Below are 16226 nucleotides of genomic sequence, written 5' to 3' on the forward strand. Positions count from 1 at the left end.
GCTTGCAAAGTCATTATATCACACATCTTCTACAGTGGTTTTGTTTTATAAATTTCTATATGATCTAACTGATCTAAGAAAAAAGCTAGACCAGAATGGACTCAAATGGATTGGACATACTGCTAAGCTTTTCAGAACACTGACTGATCAAAATAATAATGATCCTCCAATTAAACTGATGCCTATACACAGGAATCTACTCAATTAATATTATCACTATTTTGGCACTAGATTAGGATTAGTGGTATGCATGAGAAGGGTTGGACTGATTCCGTTTGTAACTACCTAAAGATTTTAGGTTGATTCTTCTTTTGACTCCAATCCAGATTTTGCCAGTATTTCTACTACACTTCCCCACCTCCCATTTTAAGGGCAGCATAGAAACCCTCATTGAATTAATCAATATTTGAGAATTAATAAGTTCTGCCAATCCTCCACAGTTACAAGTTTTATAGAATCCAAATCAGTGTTAGGTCTTAAACTTCAAAGACCTTATCCTCACTCTCTGTTATGCAAGTTGACATATATTCAATATGATGAACTTTATTTTGGACTTTGCCCAGCATATGCTAAAAATATAGTGATTACTATGTAAATTATAAGTAAAATTACTAGCTACAATTTAAGAACAGTCCATGAGTTGTAGTTATGAAATTATGAAACAGAATTATGACTAAATGAAATTAAGAAAATTATGCACAGAACATAAAACTATGGAATTATTATAAAACTCAAAAGTTATAAAATATTGTAAGATTAATTTAAAGTAGCACTTAATTAAATTTATAACAACTAAGCACTACAGTAAAATTACTATAATAAAGTATAAGATAATATTCTATGGCATCCTGAAAGCTAAAAGGTGCAGCTATAACAGTGCAAATTATGAAATTAAAAATTACAGATGAAACATGCCTGATTTAACACTTGCTATCAGTCAATTTCCACCAGAGTAAGTTATGAAAGAAAAATCAAAGTGAAATTAGCAGATATACCATTAGTGTGGGTGATCTGTATGTCTGGAAAGTAATGCATTTGTTATACTGTGAATGCCTCTGTAAATGAGCAGTTGACAAGGACATGCCTGATGGTTTCAATTTCTCCATTATTACAGTGGCACAGGTATTATAGGAAGTGGATCTTCCCATGTCTTTCTTTTTAAAAGTTGAAAGAAGAATGCTGCAGCACAGAGAAAATGCTGCCTGTTAGATAGTCACCCTATCTACAGTGGTTTCCACCAAGGTCCTCTGTTCCGGCAGGAACAGAGGTTTAATCCTATTGGTCGAAGGGTCTGACAGCTCCCTATAAAAGGGCTGCTATCAGACTCAACCTTCGCTGGATTGTTCTCACTTGTTGTACTTAATAAAGAGCTGTTGTTACCATTAAGCCTGCGTGTGCCTATCCATTACCCAATCCAAAACTGGTGACGAAGGAGGGATTGGAAGGCAACTAGCGAACCAAAAAGAGCATAGCAATCCATCAAGTACATACAGCCTGGAGCTCAGCGCAGCATCGAGCAGCCATATTTGAGTGGCAAACTTAAATTGCCCTCTGTACGCAAAATGGCTATGCACACCCCATTGACTCCGTATGACCCAGTCACCAAGCACTGGGAATCGTACATGCTATGATTTGACTGCTTCCTCAAGGCAAACGACCTCATGGGCTTTCCCGAAGTCATGTTCCTTGGATACTTTGGCCAGGAAGTGTTCGAGACGGTGAAAAACCTTTCTGAGTCGACACCACTTCAAGCAGTTCCCTGGTCCGCATTACAGCAGATGCTAAAAACCCACTATGCACCCAAGCAATCCAAGCACGTTCACCGGCATGAGTTTAACATCATAAATCAGAAGAAGGGAGAGTTGATTAACGAGTACGTGGTGGCACTTCGCAAGGCCACAGCATACTGCAAATTCCAAGACCTGGACGAGCTGATTCTGGACCGCATAATTTGCAGCATGTGGGACATTACCCTGCAGAGGAGGTTACTCGCTAAATCTAACATCACTCTGCAGATCTCATTGGACGAGGCCAGGGTGTCGAAATCAGCCGCCAAATTGACTGAGACTCTGCAGCGCCAAAGCGTACCAAAAGACGTGCGGAAAAGTAAATGCGTACATCGTGAGGCTGCAGAGCCTGAAAGCTCAGAAGGTGAAGAAGATAACAGCTGCCGCATAAGCAGTAGCCACGCCCAGCCGGTGCACAAATTCAAATCGCATGACCAGATGGACCATTTTCCTAGCTGCCTACTCCTACCACCTCATCCACCAACCTGGCTCCACGTTAGAGCACGCTGATGCTTTGAGCCTCTGCCCATTGCCAGAACTTCTTACTGACCCTTCCCCGGAGATGCCAGTCCTTCTCAATGACTACCTTGAGACTGGGCCTGTCTCGTCCAGTGACGTTGCCTGTCACTCTGCAAAGGACTCCACCATCAAGCAAATTTTGAACTGGGTGTGAAGGGATGGCCCAAGGGGCCTGTTGGGGCTGATTTCAAAATGTACTTTGCCAAACACGATGAGTTGTCGGTTGTTAACGCCTGTTTACTGTGGAGGGACTGGGTAGTTGTTCCACCCAAACTGTGCATTGCAGTATTGGAGGCTTTACATGTAGGGCATCCTGGAATTGTTAGGATGAAGTCTTTGGCTAGGAATTACGTGTGGTGGCCTAACATGGACAGGGAGATCGAAGAGTGGGTGGCTACCTGCACACCGTGCCAGGAGTCCAGACCAGCTCCCCCAGAGGCGCCCATTAAGGAGTGGGAGTGAGCTCAAGGACCATGGTCTAGGGTGCACATTGACTTTGCTGGCCCAGTTCATGGCCAGATATTTCTTGTAGTTGTGGACACCTACTCGAAATGGTTAGAGGTAGTCCTGATGACCTCCACTACGCCAGAAGCAGTCATCAAGGTGCTAAGAAGACCCACCCTACTGAACTGTGCAGGTTAGACAGAGCGACCCAAAAGCCCGCCTACCTACGTGACTACGTAACCAGTAGGATTGTTCCATCTAAGAGGGAAGGGGTGTTAGATATTCACCCTATCTACAGTGGTTTCCACCAAGGTCCTCTGTTCCAGTAGGAACAGAGGTTTAATCCTATTGGTCGAAGGGTCTGACAGCTCCCTATAAAAGGGCTGATGTCAGACTCAACCTTTGCTGGATTGTTCTCACTTGCTGTATTCAATAAAGAGCTGTTGTTACTGTTAAACCTGTGTGCGCCTATCCATTACCCAATCCAACACTGCCCATAATTAGATTTTGTGGTTGCCTGAGGTAGAATCATACAGTCAGAAAGAATCTTTCAAATCTTCTAGTCCAGGGAAGGAATCCTCAGATTATTGCAAACAAATGGCTAGTCAAAATTTTCTTGGAAACTTCCAGTGATAAGAGTTCCAGGAGACAGGTGGTTCCACTTTTTAATAGGTTTTACAACTAGAAAAGTCCTACTTATTTCAACTTGGAACCTCTATCTTAAAGGTACTAGTGCTTCCCTTCAGCTTTTATTAATGGGAAGCTTTGTGTCCCAGCTCAGGTCAGACTGTCACTCTCCATCCATTCTTCCTTGCCTCAGAAGCTCATTTGCTCATGAAGTGGAAGTTGGGAAATATATTCTAAGTCTCAGCTTCAATCATTTTTCCCTCTCAAGATGGTGCTCTCTCACTGAGTAGAGATAGGAGCACTCTGTTTACAACATTCCATGCTAACTAGTCACTGTGTTTTATGACTTGTGGTCTCGGTGGCTTTTGATAGTCTTGATTCTGGCATACACACACATCCTGATTGTTCACAATGATTAGTAGTTGAGCAGCACTGTTCCTCATTGATTTTGGGATGGTTACTCATTGGTAGATCCCTTATAGGCTACTGTTGGGTTTATCTCATCCCTGATTTTCAACATTCTCCTTAAACTATTGCAAGAAATAGCATGTTACATGATAACCATTATGCCGATAAATGTACTGAATTTACTGTACTTAAATGTACTGTCAGCTGGAAAACTGACAGCCTGGGATTGAGATCCAAGTGCTGTGCATCAGGGTGAGCTCCCATTCCTGCCAACTTCTGTCACTAGCAGTTTGAAAGCATGCAAATCTGAGTAGATTAATAGATAACACCTCAGTGGGAAGATAACAGCATTACATATATCTTCGGCATATAGCCATGCTGGCCACATGGCCATGGAAAATGTCTTTGGGCAATGCTGGCCCCCTTGGCCAAGTAACGGAGATAAAGACTGTGCCCTAGAGTCAGACATGACAGGTCAGGGAAATCTTTATCTTTTTCTTACTAATATATATTTATCTGAAGAGCCTGATGTGGAATCTGGAAAGGAATGAGGGACTACATGACAAAAAAAAAAAAAAAAAAAAAACAGGATAAAGTTGAATCCTAGCAACAAAAAGATGTTGTTTGTACATAACCATTTGATTTTTTACTATGCAGCTCTCCCTGAAACACGATGCCTTTGAGACAATTGCCCACATCCATATCATATATGTGGCACTAATAAAAGGTGCTCTAAATAGGGGTCACTCTGGAAACTATGTAAAAGCTGCAATTACTACAAAATGCAGCCATCTCTTTACTGGCAGGTGAGACTTTTCAGAATCACATGGTACCAGTATTGCAGGCACTACATTGAATACAATTCAGTTATTGGTTATTATTTGTACAGCCCTACATGATTAGACACCAAAGTTGGGCACCTCCTGAAAAGCTTCAATAAAATTAATGCACAAGGATAAACAGGATCCCTTTGTGTGAGATTTGAAGAAGAGAACTAGAAAACAACACTTTTCTTTGAGCCTTTCATCCCTCTGAAATAGCCTTCCATCAGAAATCTAGTTATCATACTCTCTGCTAAAACTCTGCTAAGAGAGAATCATTCCATGGATCATTTGTCCTATAATGTTGCTAGAAGTGGTCTCTAAGAAGGAATATAATCACTGCTTTAATTGGAAATATTTTTGTTATATTTATGTTTCATGGATATATGAAAATCCCCGAGCTTCTATGTGGATATATAAATTCTGTAATAAAACACACAGACATACAGACACACATATGGGAAGCATATTGGAATAGCACTGCCTTGTATTTTCCAAAACACTAAGAGAATCACATTGGGAAATGTATCACCATTTGTCAATGATTACACTCTGATAGCTTGGGTGACTTATGTCCTTACTCCACATGATTTTCAGGTTCTTGGAAAGAACTAATAAGGTCTTCTAGGCAAGTCCAACTATGCTATAACAGATCAAATGAAAACCAGGATATGAAGAAGGTGTCAGAAATGATCTACTAAATTCACTCTCAGCAAGAAAATGTGAATAACTTTGGATCAGGCACACTTTCTCAGCTCAAACTACCTCACAAGGTAGGAGAGACTATCTACAAAACCTGGAGCATCTGAAAAAAAAGATGAGATACAATTCAAACAAATAAATTAATATATTCTTCAGTCAAATATAATCTCCTGCTATTAAACACAAGGGAAAATCTAGTGTGAGTCCTGCTATGCATGTTGGATGTTCCCAGTTGTTGTGGACTATGAATTCCTAAGCCACTCAACAAGGCTGGACATTCTTTCATCAGAAGTCAAATGCTACTAGCAGTTCCATGTTCCAGCAGCTATAAATCCTTACTAACAAATGACAGTAATGTGCTACTTGACTTTCTATAGCGGTGAATGATAAATCTAGGACAGTGATGACTAACCTTTTTCTAAAGGTGTGCCAACTGTGTGCAAGCATACTCCCCACCTGTGCATGTGTGAGCGAACCCAGCTGCGCATGTGTGTGACCCCCACCTGCACATGCATGAGCGACCCCCACCTACGCATGCGCGAGCAACCCTGCACATAGGGGGGAATTTTCACCCTCCCTAGGCTCCGGAGGATTTCCTGAAGTCTGAGGAGGCTCTCTGGAGGCCTCCGGGAAGGCTGTTTTCACCCCCCCCCCTAGGCTTCAGGAAGCCTCCAGAGCCTGGGGAGGGTGAAAAACAGGCCCAATGGCCCAGCCAGCTGATTTTCGGAAGGCCAAAAATCAGCTGGCTGCCATGCCAGCAAATATGGTTCTGTGTGCCATAGGTCCATCATCATGGTTCTAGGATTTTCCTCCGTTTGGATGCGAGGTTGCTTGGTCTGGCACCAAGATAAATGTCTGGTCTTCATTAATACCAGAAGGAATAAAATAAAGAAACTGAAACATGAGGTTATTACACAGGTTTCATGAATCTTATAGTTGCCTGTTCTATGAGGAACCAATTGTGCTTGTGCAATGGTGAGAATACCAATACCATATCTGCTCCCTGAAAAGTTGTCTCTGAAGGTTGATGAATCAATTATGGTCTATGATACCAAGTAAGCAAGTAAACAAGTAGAGAGAGTCAGTTTGGTGAAGTGTAGTGGTTCAGCCATCAGGCTAGCAACTGGAAGAACCTAAGTTCTAGTTTCACAGGCACAAAGCCAGTTGGGTGTCCTTGAGCCAGTCGCTTTCTCTCAGCCCTAATTAAGAGGCAATGGCTAAAAAATCTTGCCAAGAAACTTCAGGGACTTGTCCAGGCAGTCTCCAAGGATCAGTCACAGAACAATCAGAATGGAAGAAAAAGAAAGTGAGTAGAAAGGCCTGGAGAGATCAGTAAAGGAAAAAGCAAAGCTATTCTTATTATTGGATGCAGTCCTTAGAGTTGATTTCACATCATATGATGTTTTAGAACTCATGCAAAATCTTAATGAACCAGGCTGTTAATATAAATAGAGAGAAGATTTTGAGCTACCATATTCAGCTCCTGACTCTTCATTGAGACAGTGAATTTTTATGACCTTATGTTCTGTGAAAGTACAAAACCAATTTGAAAAACACGAAGAAAACTAGAAGCAAACAACTAAAATATCTTTGCCTTAGAAAGAGTATGCAGCAGTATGACTGAATTTTTTCTTTAAGTGGTGCAACATACAATTTACTTAATCTCTGCAATAGCAAAAATACTATTCTCATTGACTCACTAAAATAAAACTAACTGTAAATGTTTAACACTAAAGAGCAGCATCACTGATTTTAAAGACATCAATTTACAAAATGACTAGTTTATGAGTTTCTTAATAAAATGTTTTAAATAATATTTAAGAATTAATAATTTAATAACAAAAGTAGTGGTTAAAAAACTAGAAGCTAGGGGATAGTGAGTTCTAATAGAGCCTTAGCCATGAAAGGCAGTTGGGTAAATTTGGGCCAGTCACACTCTCTTAGCCCACAATATCAGGCTTTGCATCAATTTCTGTTGCAACTGGTGGATCAACATTTTATTGCTTTGAAAAAACGGACCCAGCCCTTGCGGGAAAACACTAGGGAAAAAATAACCTATGAATTATACTTAATAGAAAGAATAGGAAGTGATTAGGCCAATAGATATAAATTGTATTTGAAATTGTAGATTTATAGAATACAGTATATATAGCTGGCATTATATACCAAATTCTGAAAAACTTACCAACAACATTTGTGAATTTATTTTCACTTTATTCATTATTATTGTCCTGATATTTTAATTTTATTTGCCACCGAGAGTAAAATCGGCAGCTATTTAAAATAATATTATAATTCAATAATAACATGTAATCAAATTTAAATAAAAATCAAATTTAGATGGGCTGGGGTTTTTGACAAAGAAGTAGACATTCAAAATTTTATTTCTGTTTTTAATGATTGTCTTATACCAACAATATCTTATCCTAAATTAAATAATTCTCTTTGGTATTATTAAGAAGTTCTTGCCATTACTAGAATGAAACTGCTTTTCAGCTAAATTTAATAAAAAGATTCAGAACAATCCAGCAATCCATCAGTATTATATAATCCAAGAAAATTATAACTCACACAGTAAGTATTACACAAACATGTATACATCATGACTAGAAACTTGGAAACTGAGTTTTACTGATAGCATTTTGATAATAGGGCATGTTAGAAACAGAAAATATTTTGTCCAAATAACAGATGTTTTGCTTAGACAACAGACAGAGTAAAGCAATAAATGGATCTTGGTAATACTTTGCTTATTTTCCACAATGCCTAACAATTATTACACTGTTATTTTTACACTTTTGCCATCAATCTACTTTAAGTATCCAAAGAAAAATTATACAGAATATTCAAAAATTTTCACTGTAACAAATAAAACCCTCTCTCCACAACTCAACTGATTAAAACAATGTTTTCCTCTTTCATACAGGAAATATAATTTGTTTTTAGTAAAAGAGGCCATAACATCCAACATTTTCTAACATGAAAAAGTAAGACATTCGCAGCCCTATTAGGTTCATTGCTATGTTATAAAACTTGTAGCAAATATTTTTTTTAAAAAACCATGATGCAGAACAGTAATTACATAATTTAATATTTCCCCCCTCCACCATAGAGGGGAGAAATATTGTCTCTACAAAATTATCTCACTTAAATATTATCTTTTACTTTTTCATCTGTTTGTTGACTGTGTCCTCAGAGGTAATAATGGTCTTGAACCATCCCACCACTGAATCTCCCTTGTCAATGGACTCTAGGATGTTAATGTATCCTAATTCCAGAGACTGTGAAACTAGCTGATGTGCTAATTTTATAAAGGCCCGTTTGTTGGGGGAAAAAAGGTTTTGGTATGCAGCCTGATGCTCTCAGTACTTGGGCTCTGAAGAAATTCTTACTCTTGACCGTATCTTCTGGTTATCAGTTACAACTATCCTAACCATTTTCCAAGTACAATTTACCATTTATTTAGTGACCATTTTAAGTTATGATACCAATCAAAAAAGTGACTGACAATTGGTCCTCACACTTACTACGTTTGAGCAACCCCAAAGTCTCGTGATCATGAGCAGGACACTTGGCAATGGGCTCACATTTACAACAGTTACAGCATCCATCAATCATAGGATCACAATTTGTGACTTCCCAGCCCGTTTCTAAGAAGCAAAGTCAATCTTGGGTGATTCACTTAACAACCATGACAAAAAGGTTGTAAAATTGGGTGAAGTCAGGTGATGCCTCATTGTACCACTTCACAATGAATTTTTCGGTCCCATTTCTGATTGTAAATTGAAGACTATCTGTATTGCTATACTTATTCAATTATTCCTGGATGAAGCCTGTGAATTGGATATGGTGATGGAATTCCATGCAGATTTTGGACTAAAAACCCATAATCCTTTATCACCATCTATAAACACTGCTTATACTCGGGAGTACAGATTTATCGAAGTAGATTGCCATTATGTAGCAGACAATTTGTCATGACTGGCATGTTCCATGTGCTGCCCAGGCATTCATAGTGTCTTGCATATGTGAGCTGATCAGTTCTTAGGCATTGTGATTTGGGAATGTTGCCACTAATCTATTATTCCGGTATTGGGAAGGTATGGAATAGCAATATAATGTTACATAGGCTAGTCTAACAGTACTGTAGAATCAGCCATGCTGCCATCAATGGAAAAAAAGCTGGTTTTAAAATGATCAAGTTTAAAAGCTACAAATGAAATGTAATACTCATTCCATAACAACGCCAGATATTTTGGCTCTTTATTACTATCAATAAATATATCTTTATACAAAAATGTGGCAAACCGTTTAAAATGGGGAGATTTTGATATTTGAGATATTCCAAGGAATAAGGTGGCTCAAATACTTGTAGTAGAAGACTGCTTGTTTTCACCCTTGAGCTCAATATCAATGTCCTAAAGGTGTGGGTTTCCCCCCCAAAAAAGTTTAACATCTTACTGAGCATGTATTATGCAGATTTATAACACTTAATCCAGTCCCATAAATTTGATAAAGAATTTGATTCACTTCTCAGAGGTTGGGAGTATAAGCTTTGTTTTGATTAAAACTGTGATGTAAATACATTTAGAGTTAAAAAGATTTTAAATAAATAGATGAATAGATTTTAAAAGATATATTTAAAAACAATTTAAAAAATTCTTCTCAAATATAGACCAAGCAAAAATCAGAAACAAAAGAGGTGAATTAAATGTGGAAGGTCATAAAGCTTTTAAAAAAGCATACTTCAAACTACAATCATTCTAATTTCATGAAAGGAATACCCTTGAAATGCTATAAAGCATTTCCCAGTTACAGATGGGAAGTGAACACCAGGATCTATAGTCCATACATTTGGAGAATATGGGTAGAAACAGACAGATAATATTCTCTTCCCTCAGAATTGTCCACCATAGTTTTCAAAATGATGGTCTATTTTAGATGTAATCTGATTTTCCCCCATTTCATTTCCCCCCCTTATGAACTTTTAATCTTTGTTATATCCTATAAAGTATCTATTATTGCAAGAGTGTGCAACTTTCTTTGATTGAAAGGCTGACCAACTAGCAAGTCATTGAAAAAGATAAGACATTCTGCTTCTGTTTCTACTTTTATCTTGAGGAGGAAAAGAAAATCATCAGCTCTCCTGATAATATTTTGGCAGAACTAGCCTGTGATGTTAATAAACACTACTCAGGTGCTAGGGGCTATGTGTGACCTGTAGATTGCTCACCCCTGCTCTACTGCATTTTTATCTAACCACAGAACTGCATATTGTGCAGTTTACAGTTTTATTAAGCTCCAGACGTTTCTTTAAAATCAACTTATGGAAACAGACATCTTCCAATGCTTTAAAATGTCTTCCCACCTTGTAGTATCATATAAAATGTTTCTCTTTTATGTTTCATGATTGATGGTTATGAAACTAGCATCAAGATTAATGGTTATATGCTTTATTCATCATTATATGTGCTTTTTCACTATACATGCAACTTTAGTACATAAGCTATTATGAGATAACTGAAATACTTCAATTCAGATATCCACTCAGCCATGATACTTCCTAATTGACCTTGGGCATGCATGATTTTTCAGGTTATCTTACTTCATTACTTATAACTCAGGTAGTGTATGTATGTATGTATGTATGTATGTGTGTGTGTATGTGTGCGTGCGTGCGTGTGTATGTATGTATGTGTGTATGTATGTATGTATGTATGTATGTATGTATGTATGTATCCAACTTCAAATTTTTGTGTAACTTAAACAACCCAGATAAAATAAAATGCATCCTGAAAGTATACATGGATATCCCACATCAAATAATTTTAAGACTAGAAAACCTGTTGTATCTACATTCTAGGAATGATTTTCATCCATGCTAAACTTTATCTTTCTCCTTTTATTAGTGAGAAGGACACATTCAATATTAAAATACCAGTGTCTGTATAATGTACAGGTAGTCCACGACTTACAACAGTTCATTCAAAGCTACAACAGCATTGAAAAAAGTGATGTATGACTGTGTTTCACACTACGACCATTGCAGCATCCTCATGGTCACGTGATCAAAATTCAGACATTTGGAAATGGACTTAATATATGATAGTTGCAGTGTCTTAGGGTCATGTGATCTCCCTTTTGTGACCTTCTGACAAGCAAAGTTAAGGGGGAAGCCAGATTCACTTAACAACCATGTTACTATCTTAACAACTGCAGTGATTCACTTAACAACTGTGCAAGAAAAGTCATAAAATAGGGCAAAACTCACTTAACAACTGTCTCTCTTAGCAACAGAAATGCTGGACTCACTCGTGATTATAATTCAAGGACTATCTGTAATTTATTAAAACTTGTATGTCACCCTTGTATTCTCAAAGCAGGATGCTTATCTGCTCTAGCCACATCAGTCTGAGTTCATATTTTGTTGATATGCACATTTAATATATACATAAATATATATGCATGTGTGAGAGAAAAAGACTGATGGGATAGTGCTTATATTCTACATACAAGGTTGTTTCATTATTGTAGTGTTCCTAGGCTTATTTAGATACATTCTATAGTAACTGGTTGGTTGGTTCATCTTTTAAGAGGGATTATTATTTAGATAACATGAGCCATCTTCTCAAGGGGGGGGGGGGATAATCAAATACTTTCTCTATTTTTACCCTAATAGATCTAAAATTATTTTTTGAATACATGTGCAGAGAACTGTGGTTACATCAGGTAGCTGACTGTCTCACACTGAAGACTATGTTGGCTGAAAGGCTGATGTTGTACACAAGGTGTGTCTCCTCCCCCATTAAATAATGCCCTGTTTTTGATAGTACAAGGTTAGCTTCTTTTTCATAGTGCCTTTTTCTGACAATGGTTCAACAAAAGGGACAAAATCTCTAACTGATTTACTCTACAACCCAATCAAAAATATTTTAATTAATTCTAATAATGTAACACATTAATAATTATATTTTCAACATTTCAGTTCACATACCAACACATTTCATTCCCCTAAGTTAAAGGTTATTGGATACATTTTTTCACTCTATGTTGCCATGAGCATCTATTTATCCAAAACATTAACTTTTGGATAAATACCATTATAGTGGTTATTTTTCTATGTTGATTCTTGGTCTCATTTTTCACATTGTACACATTTATTAATCTGTACAGAACATATCTTGCCTATAATAAAAGTAAACTTATTAAAATGCAGGTGTTAAGAATTCAAAAGGTACTATTGCAACATATCTGAAAAGGAAGTAAAATCCAGTGTTCTTACACTTGTTTAAAATTTGGTATTCAAGTATATTGCTCCACAAGAGAAAAATGCCTTTTTAAAAACAAAAAATCATCCTTTTAGTGTTTTCTAATACACAACAAAACATATTTATACATATATCATATTTCCCCTTAAAATAAAGAGGGGGGAGGGGAAATGTAAGAAACCAGAGCAACAGTTCTGAATATATCTTGTTGCAACAGGGAGTATCATGATACACAAGTATCGATAGTATTGTCATTCATGGTTCATTTATCACTATAGAACATGTGAATCTGAGCATTTTAAACTACCGTATGACAACCCTAAACCGTATTACCAGTTGCTACCTGGATTCCTACAATCCAGTAGATGTCCAAAACCTGCTGCACTTACTCTAAAATTAATATCTGCAACCCTAGAGACAGCTCACAGCATCCAAAGAAACACATCACTTAATCTTGTGAAACTCTCCACAGTCAAATCTTTAAAACTGTCACTCTCTATATATAGACTCATCCCAAATCTTTAGAAGAGCAATATCATTTACAGTGCTAAAGACCTTTTTCACGCATCTCCAAGTTCAATATGACATGCCAGAAAAGAACGTTAAACCATACTCCATCCTCGAATTATTCCATTCCGCCCGGTCATAAAAGGCAAAGTTCCAGGCGAACGGTGTGTTGAAGCAAACGGGATTCAGACGTGTAATACGTGTGTATTTGTATACACAGCGCACATAATTTTTTTTTAAAAAAAATCACAAGAGTGTAAGTACTTTGGCAATCAGCGCAACGTCTTTTATCCTTAATCTGCGAAGCGAAGATAAGAAGTAGTGATGGGGAGGAGAGAGGGAAGAGAGAAACTGCTGTCATAACAACCTTCCACGAGAACTACCGAAATAGCATTAAAAAAAAAATACTACACAGCTCACTGTGGAATAAAGGAGACCAGAAAGCGTGCCGCAGAACCCCGCGAAGAACACAAAGAAGGAAAACAAGACACCCAAAAGGAAAGGCGATTTCCCCAACAAAGTTCACCTTTCTGCATCCTCTCCAGAGAGCGCGTGGGAGGGGCACTTACCTATGCCAAAGCCTCATTACAAAAAGCCCTTGCGAACCAGGCGGGCCCCGTCTGCCCTCTCCTTCTGTCCAGCTCAGATTCTTTGCTCTGTCCAAGAGGAAAGATCCTACGGTAGCGCTCGCCGGAGGGCTGGCACAACCCCAGCAAGCTAGCGGGCGACCAGGGATCTCTTTTTAAAGACTTCTTTGTACAGCGAGAGACGCAGGAGGGAAAGGGGAGAAGGCTGCTCGGGCAGGAGGCACGGAGGGCGGAAGGGGGAGGGAAGCCTCCAGCCTCTCATTCCAACGGCTCCTTAAAAATAAAACGGTCCTTCAGAAGTTTTTTTTTTAATGTCCTAAAAACAACGGGGGGTGGGGTGGAATATGGGTTTTTTTTGGGGGGGGGAGGGTTGAGACGATTCAGATAGGGCTCCCCGAAAGGGCTCAGGAGGGACTACAGGAGGCGCGGATCGCCCGCGGTGACCAACACGCGAAGGAACTCGCGTGGAGGGGAGGTCAGGCGGGACACGTGCAAAAGAAAAGAAAAGGGGGTTCAAAGAAGAACACCGCTGTGGGGATTTCTGGAGAGCCGGGTCTTGCAGGTCCGAACGGTTTTTATGTCCATTTCTGGAAAAGCCGACTCCTCTTCCTTCTCTCTCCGCCCCCCCCCCCCTTTACTCCTTCCTTTAAGAAGTCTCGGCCAGTCCTCTCAGGGAAAGGGCTAGGAAGCCATCCAGGCGCGAAGCAAAAGCAAAGGCGCCTCTCGCTGCGGTAGGAGGAACGGCGGTAGCTGCTTTGCATCCCCCCCCCCACTCCCGCCCGCCTTTCGCTTCCCACCACAGTCGCCACAGGCACCAATTCCTTCGAATACCAAGAGAGCGCGCGAACGGTCCGCCGACCCACCCCACAGTCAGGGAGAATATATGAGAGAGAGAGAGGGAGGGATAGAGAGAGAGAGAGAGAGAGCAGGTGCTCCGAAGGAGGAGCCATCCATTCATTCACTCACCCGTCCTCGGTGGGAAAAGGCGGGAGCGCCGCCGAGGCGCCGCCCTGGGGGCAACAGGGCAAGAAGAGCAGCAGGAGCAAGAGCGAGTGCACGACGGAGCAGCGGAGCCCGGGCTGCTCCTGCGCGCGCTCTCGCTGCCCATGCCCGGCGCCCAAGCTGGATGCGGGGAAGCTCCGCGAAACCGTAGGAAGACAGACAGACAGATGGAGCCGGTCGAGAGAGGGAGAGAGAAAAGATTTAAGCTGGAGGGGCTCGCGCAGGCGCGCGGCCGACGAGAGTCGGGGTGGTGGTGGGGACGGAGGGGGGGTTGGAAGAGGGAAAGCGTGGCCGGCTGGGCTTGCCGGCGGTGGTGACGGAGAGGAGGCGCGCGGGGTCGCGCGGCGAAAGGGGGAGCCCTGGCGCTGCTCCGGGAGAGAGCGGCTGGCGTCACGGTCTTTCCCCTCTCCTGCCGCAGAGAGGCTCGTATCCTCGCCTCCGGGGCTCCCGCCCAGAGCAGCCTTAGCAGCCTCTCGCTCTCTCTCCCCCGCTCGGCGTACCGCGCGGACCCCTATTTGTTAACGAAGGAACATTTCTTAGCCTCCGCGGCTCCGCTTCCTCTTTTCCCCTTTGAGGCTCCGTGGCGAAGCCCTCCAGCTGGGAGGTGGGGGCTTCCCACAAAGGTCCTTCCGCAGAAGAAGGACCGAGCCGAAATCCCTATCTGTCTTATCTTTCCCATTCCTTCGGGAAGCTGCCCGGGGTGAAGGAATAGCTAACCTGCCTTGCTCTTCCTTGGTCGCGGAAGCGCAGAGGAGAGCCGGGCTTGTGCAGAAAACCAAGGCAAAGCCAGGGCTGCGCTCACGATTCGTTGCAAGATGGGGTGGTGGTGTATTTTTTTCCTCCTCCATTGCTGCAATGGATGGTCCCCTTTTTGTTTGCTCGCTCGCTCGCTCTCCCTCCCCAAAAGCCGCGTTTACCTTTTGTTCCCAACAAACGAAATGCCTTGCAGGCGAGCGGCCCTAGGAAGGGGCAGGAAAGAACAATTTTTTAAAGATATGTAAACTTGCGATTCGGCCCCCGACTCATCGCTTTTGAGAAATAAAACCCTTGCAAAGATGGGTAGATGCCGTAAACGGATGAGCGGGGTGAGCGAGGGAAGTCGTGCGATCAGGCAGATTCCCTAGGATGCGTGGATGTGCTGGGCTTTGCTGGTTTTCGTGGTAAAGGGAAGGATGCGCGGAAGAATTGGGAAAAATCGATCCGTTTTTAGGATTTGTGAGGAGTTATCCAATCCATGGCACCTTCCTTCCTCTGGTGCCCTCTCGATCTGTAGGATTGCAATTCCCTTAGCATCTAGCCAGCATATTCCCTTGCAAACTACTCTCCAACTGGGTAGAAGTTTTTGCTTGTATTGCTGCAGGATTGCAGAGTTTGATAAGACTGCAGATGGTATATGATGAGGTTTATTATCATCAATAAACATAATTCCAATCTTCTCATATTGCCTATATACTATAACATGCAAATTAGGCAAGGAGGAGAAAAAGCTATGAATATCAGGGAGTACTGGCTTATGTTCCCCAGAACATTCCTTGAATGGCACTTCTATTTTAA

At 40.7% G+C, this 16226-nt stretch overlaps 1 protein-coding gene across 1 annotated transcript in view; it reads right to left on the minus strand.

Annotated features, from left to right (window-relative positions):
- FUT9 (fucosyltransferase 9) overlaps nt 1-13946 on the minus strand; it is a 65032-nt gene extending 51086 nt beyond the window's left edge. Inside the window, exon 1 of the mRNA XM_014057168.2 lies at nt 13653-13946. The gene's annotated coding sequence lies outside the window, so the exon portion shown is untranslated. The remainder of the gene's footprint in view (nt 1-13652) is intronic.
- Nucleotides 13947-16226: the final 2280 nt, after the last annotated feature.

This window comes from Thamnophis sirtalis, unplaced genomic scaffold (assembly GCF_051295495.1).
Source record: "Thamnophis sirtalis isolate CommonGarterSnake01/CBP01778 unplaced genomic scaffold, rThaSir2_p1.2 scaffold_6, whole genome shotgun sequence".
In the NCBI taxonomy this organism is placed as follows: domain Eukaryota; kingdom Metazoa; phylum Chordata; class Lepidosauria; order Squamata; family Natricidae; genus Thamnophis; species Thamnophis sirtalis.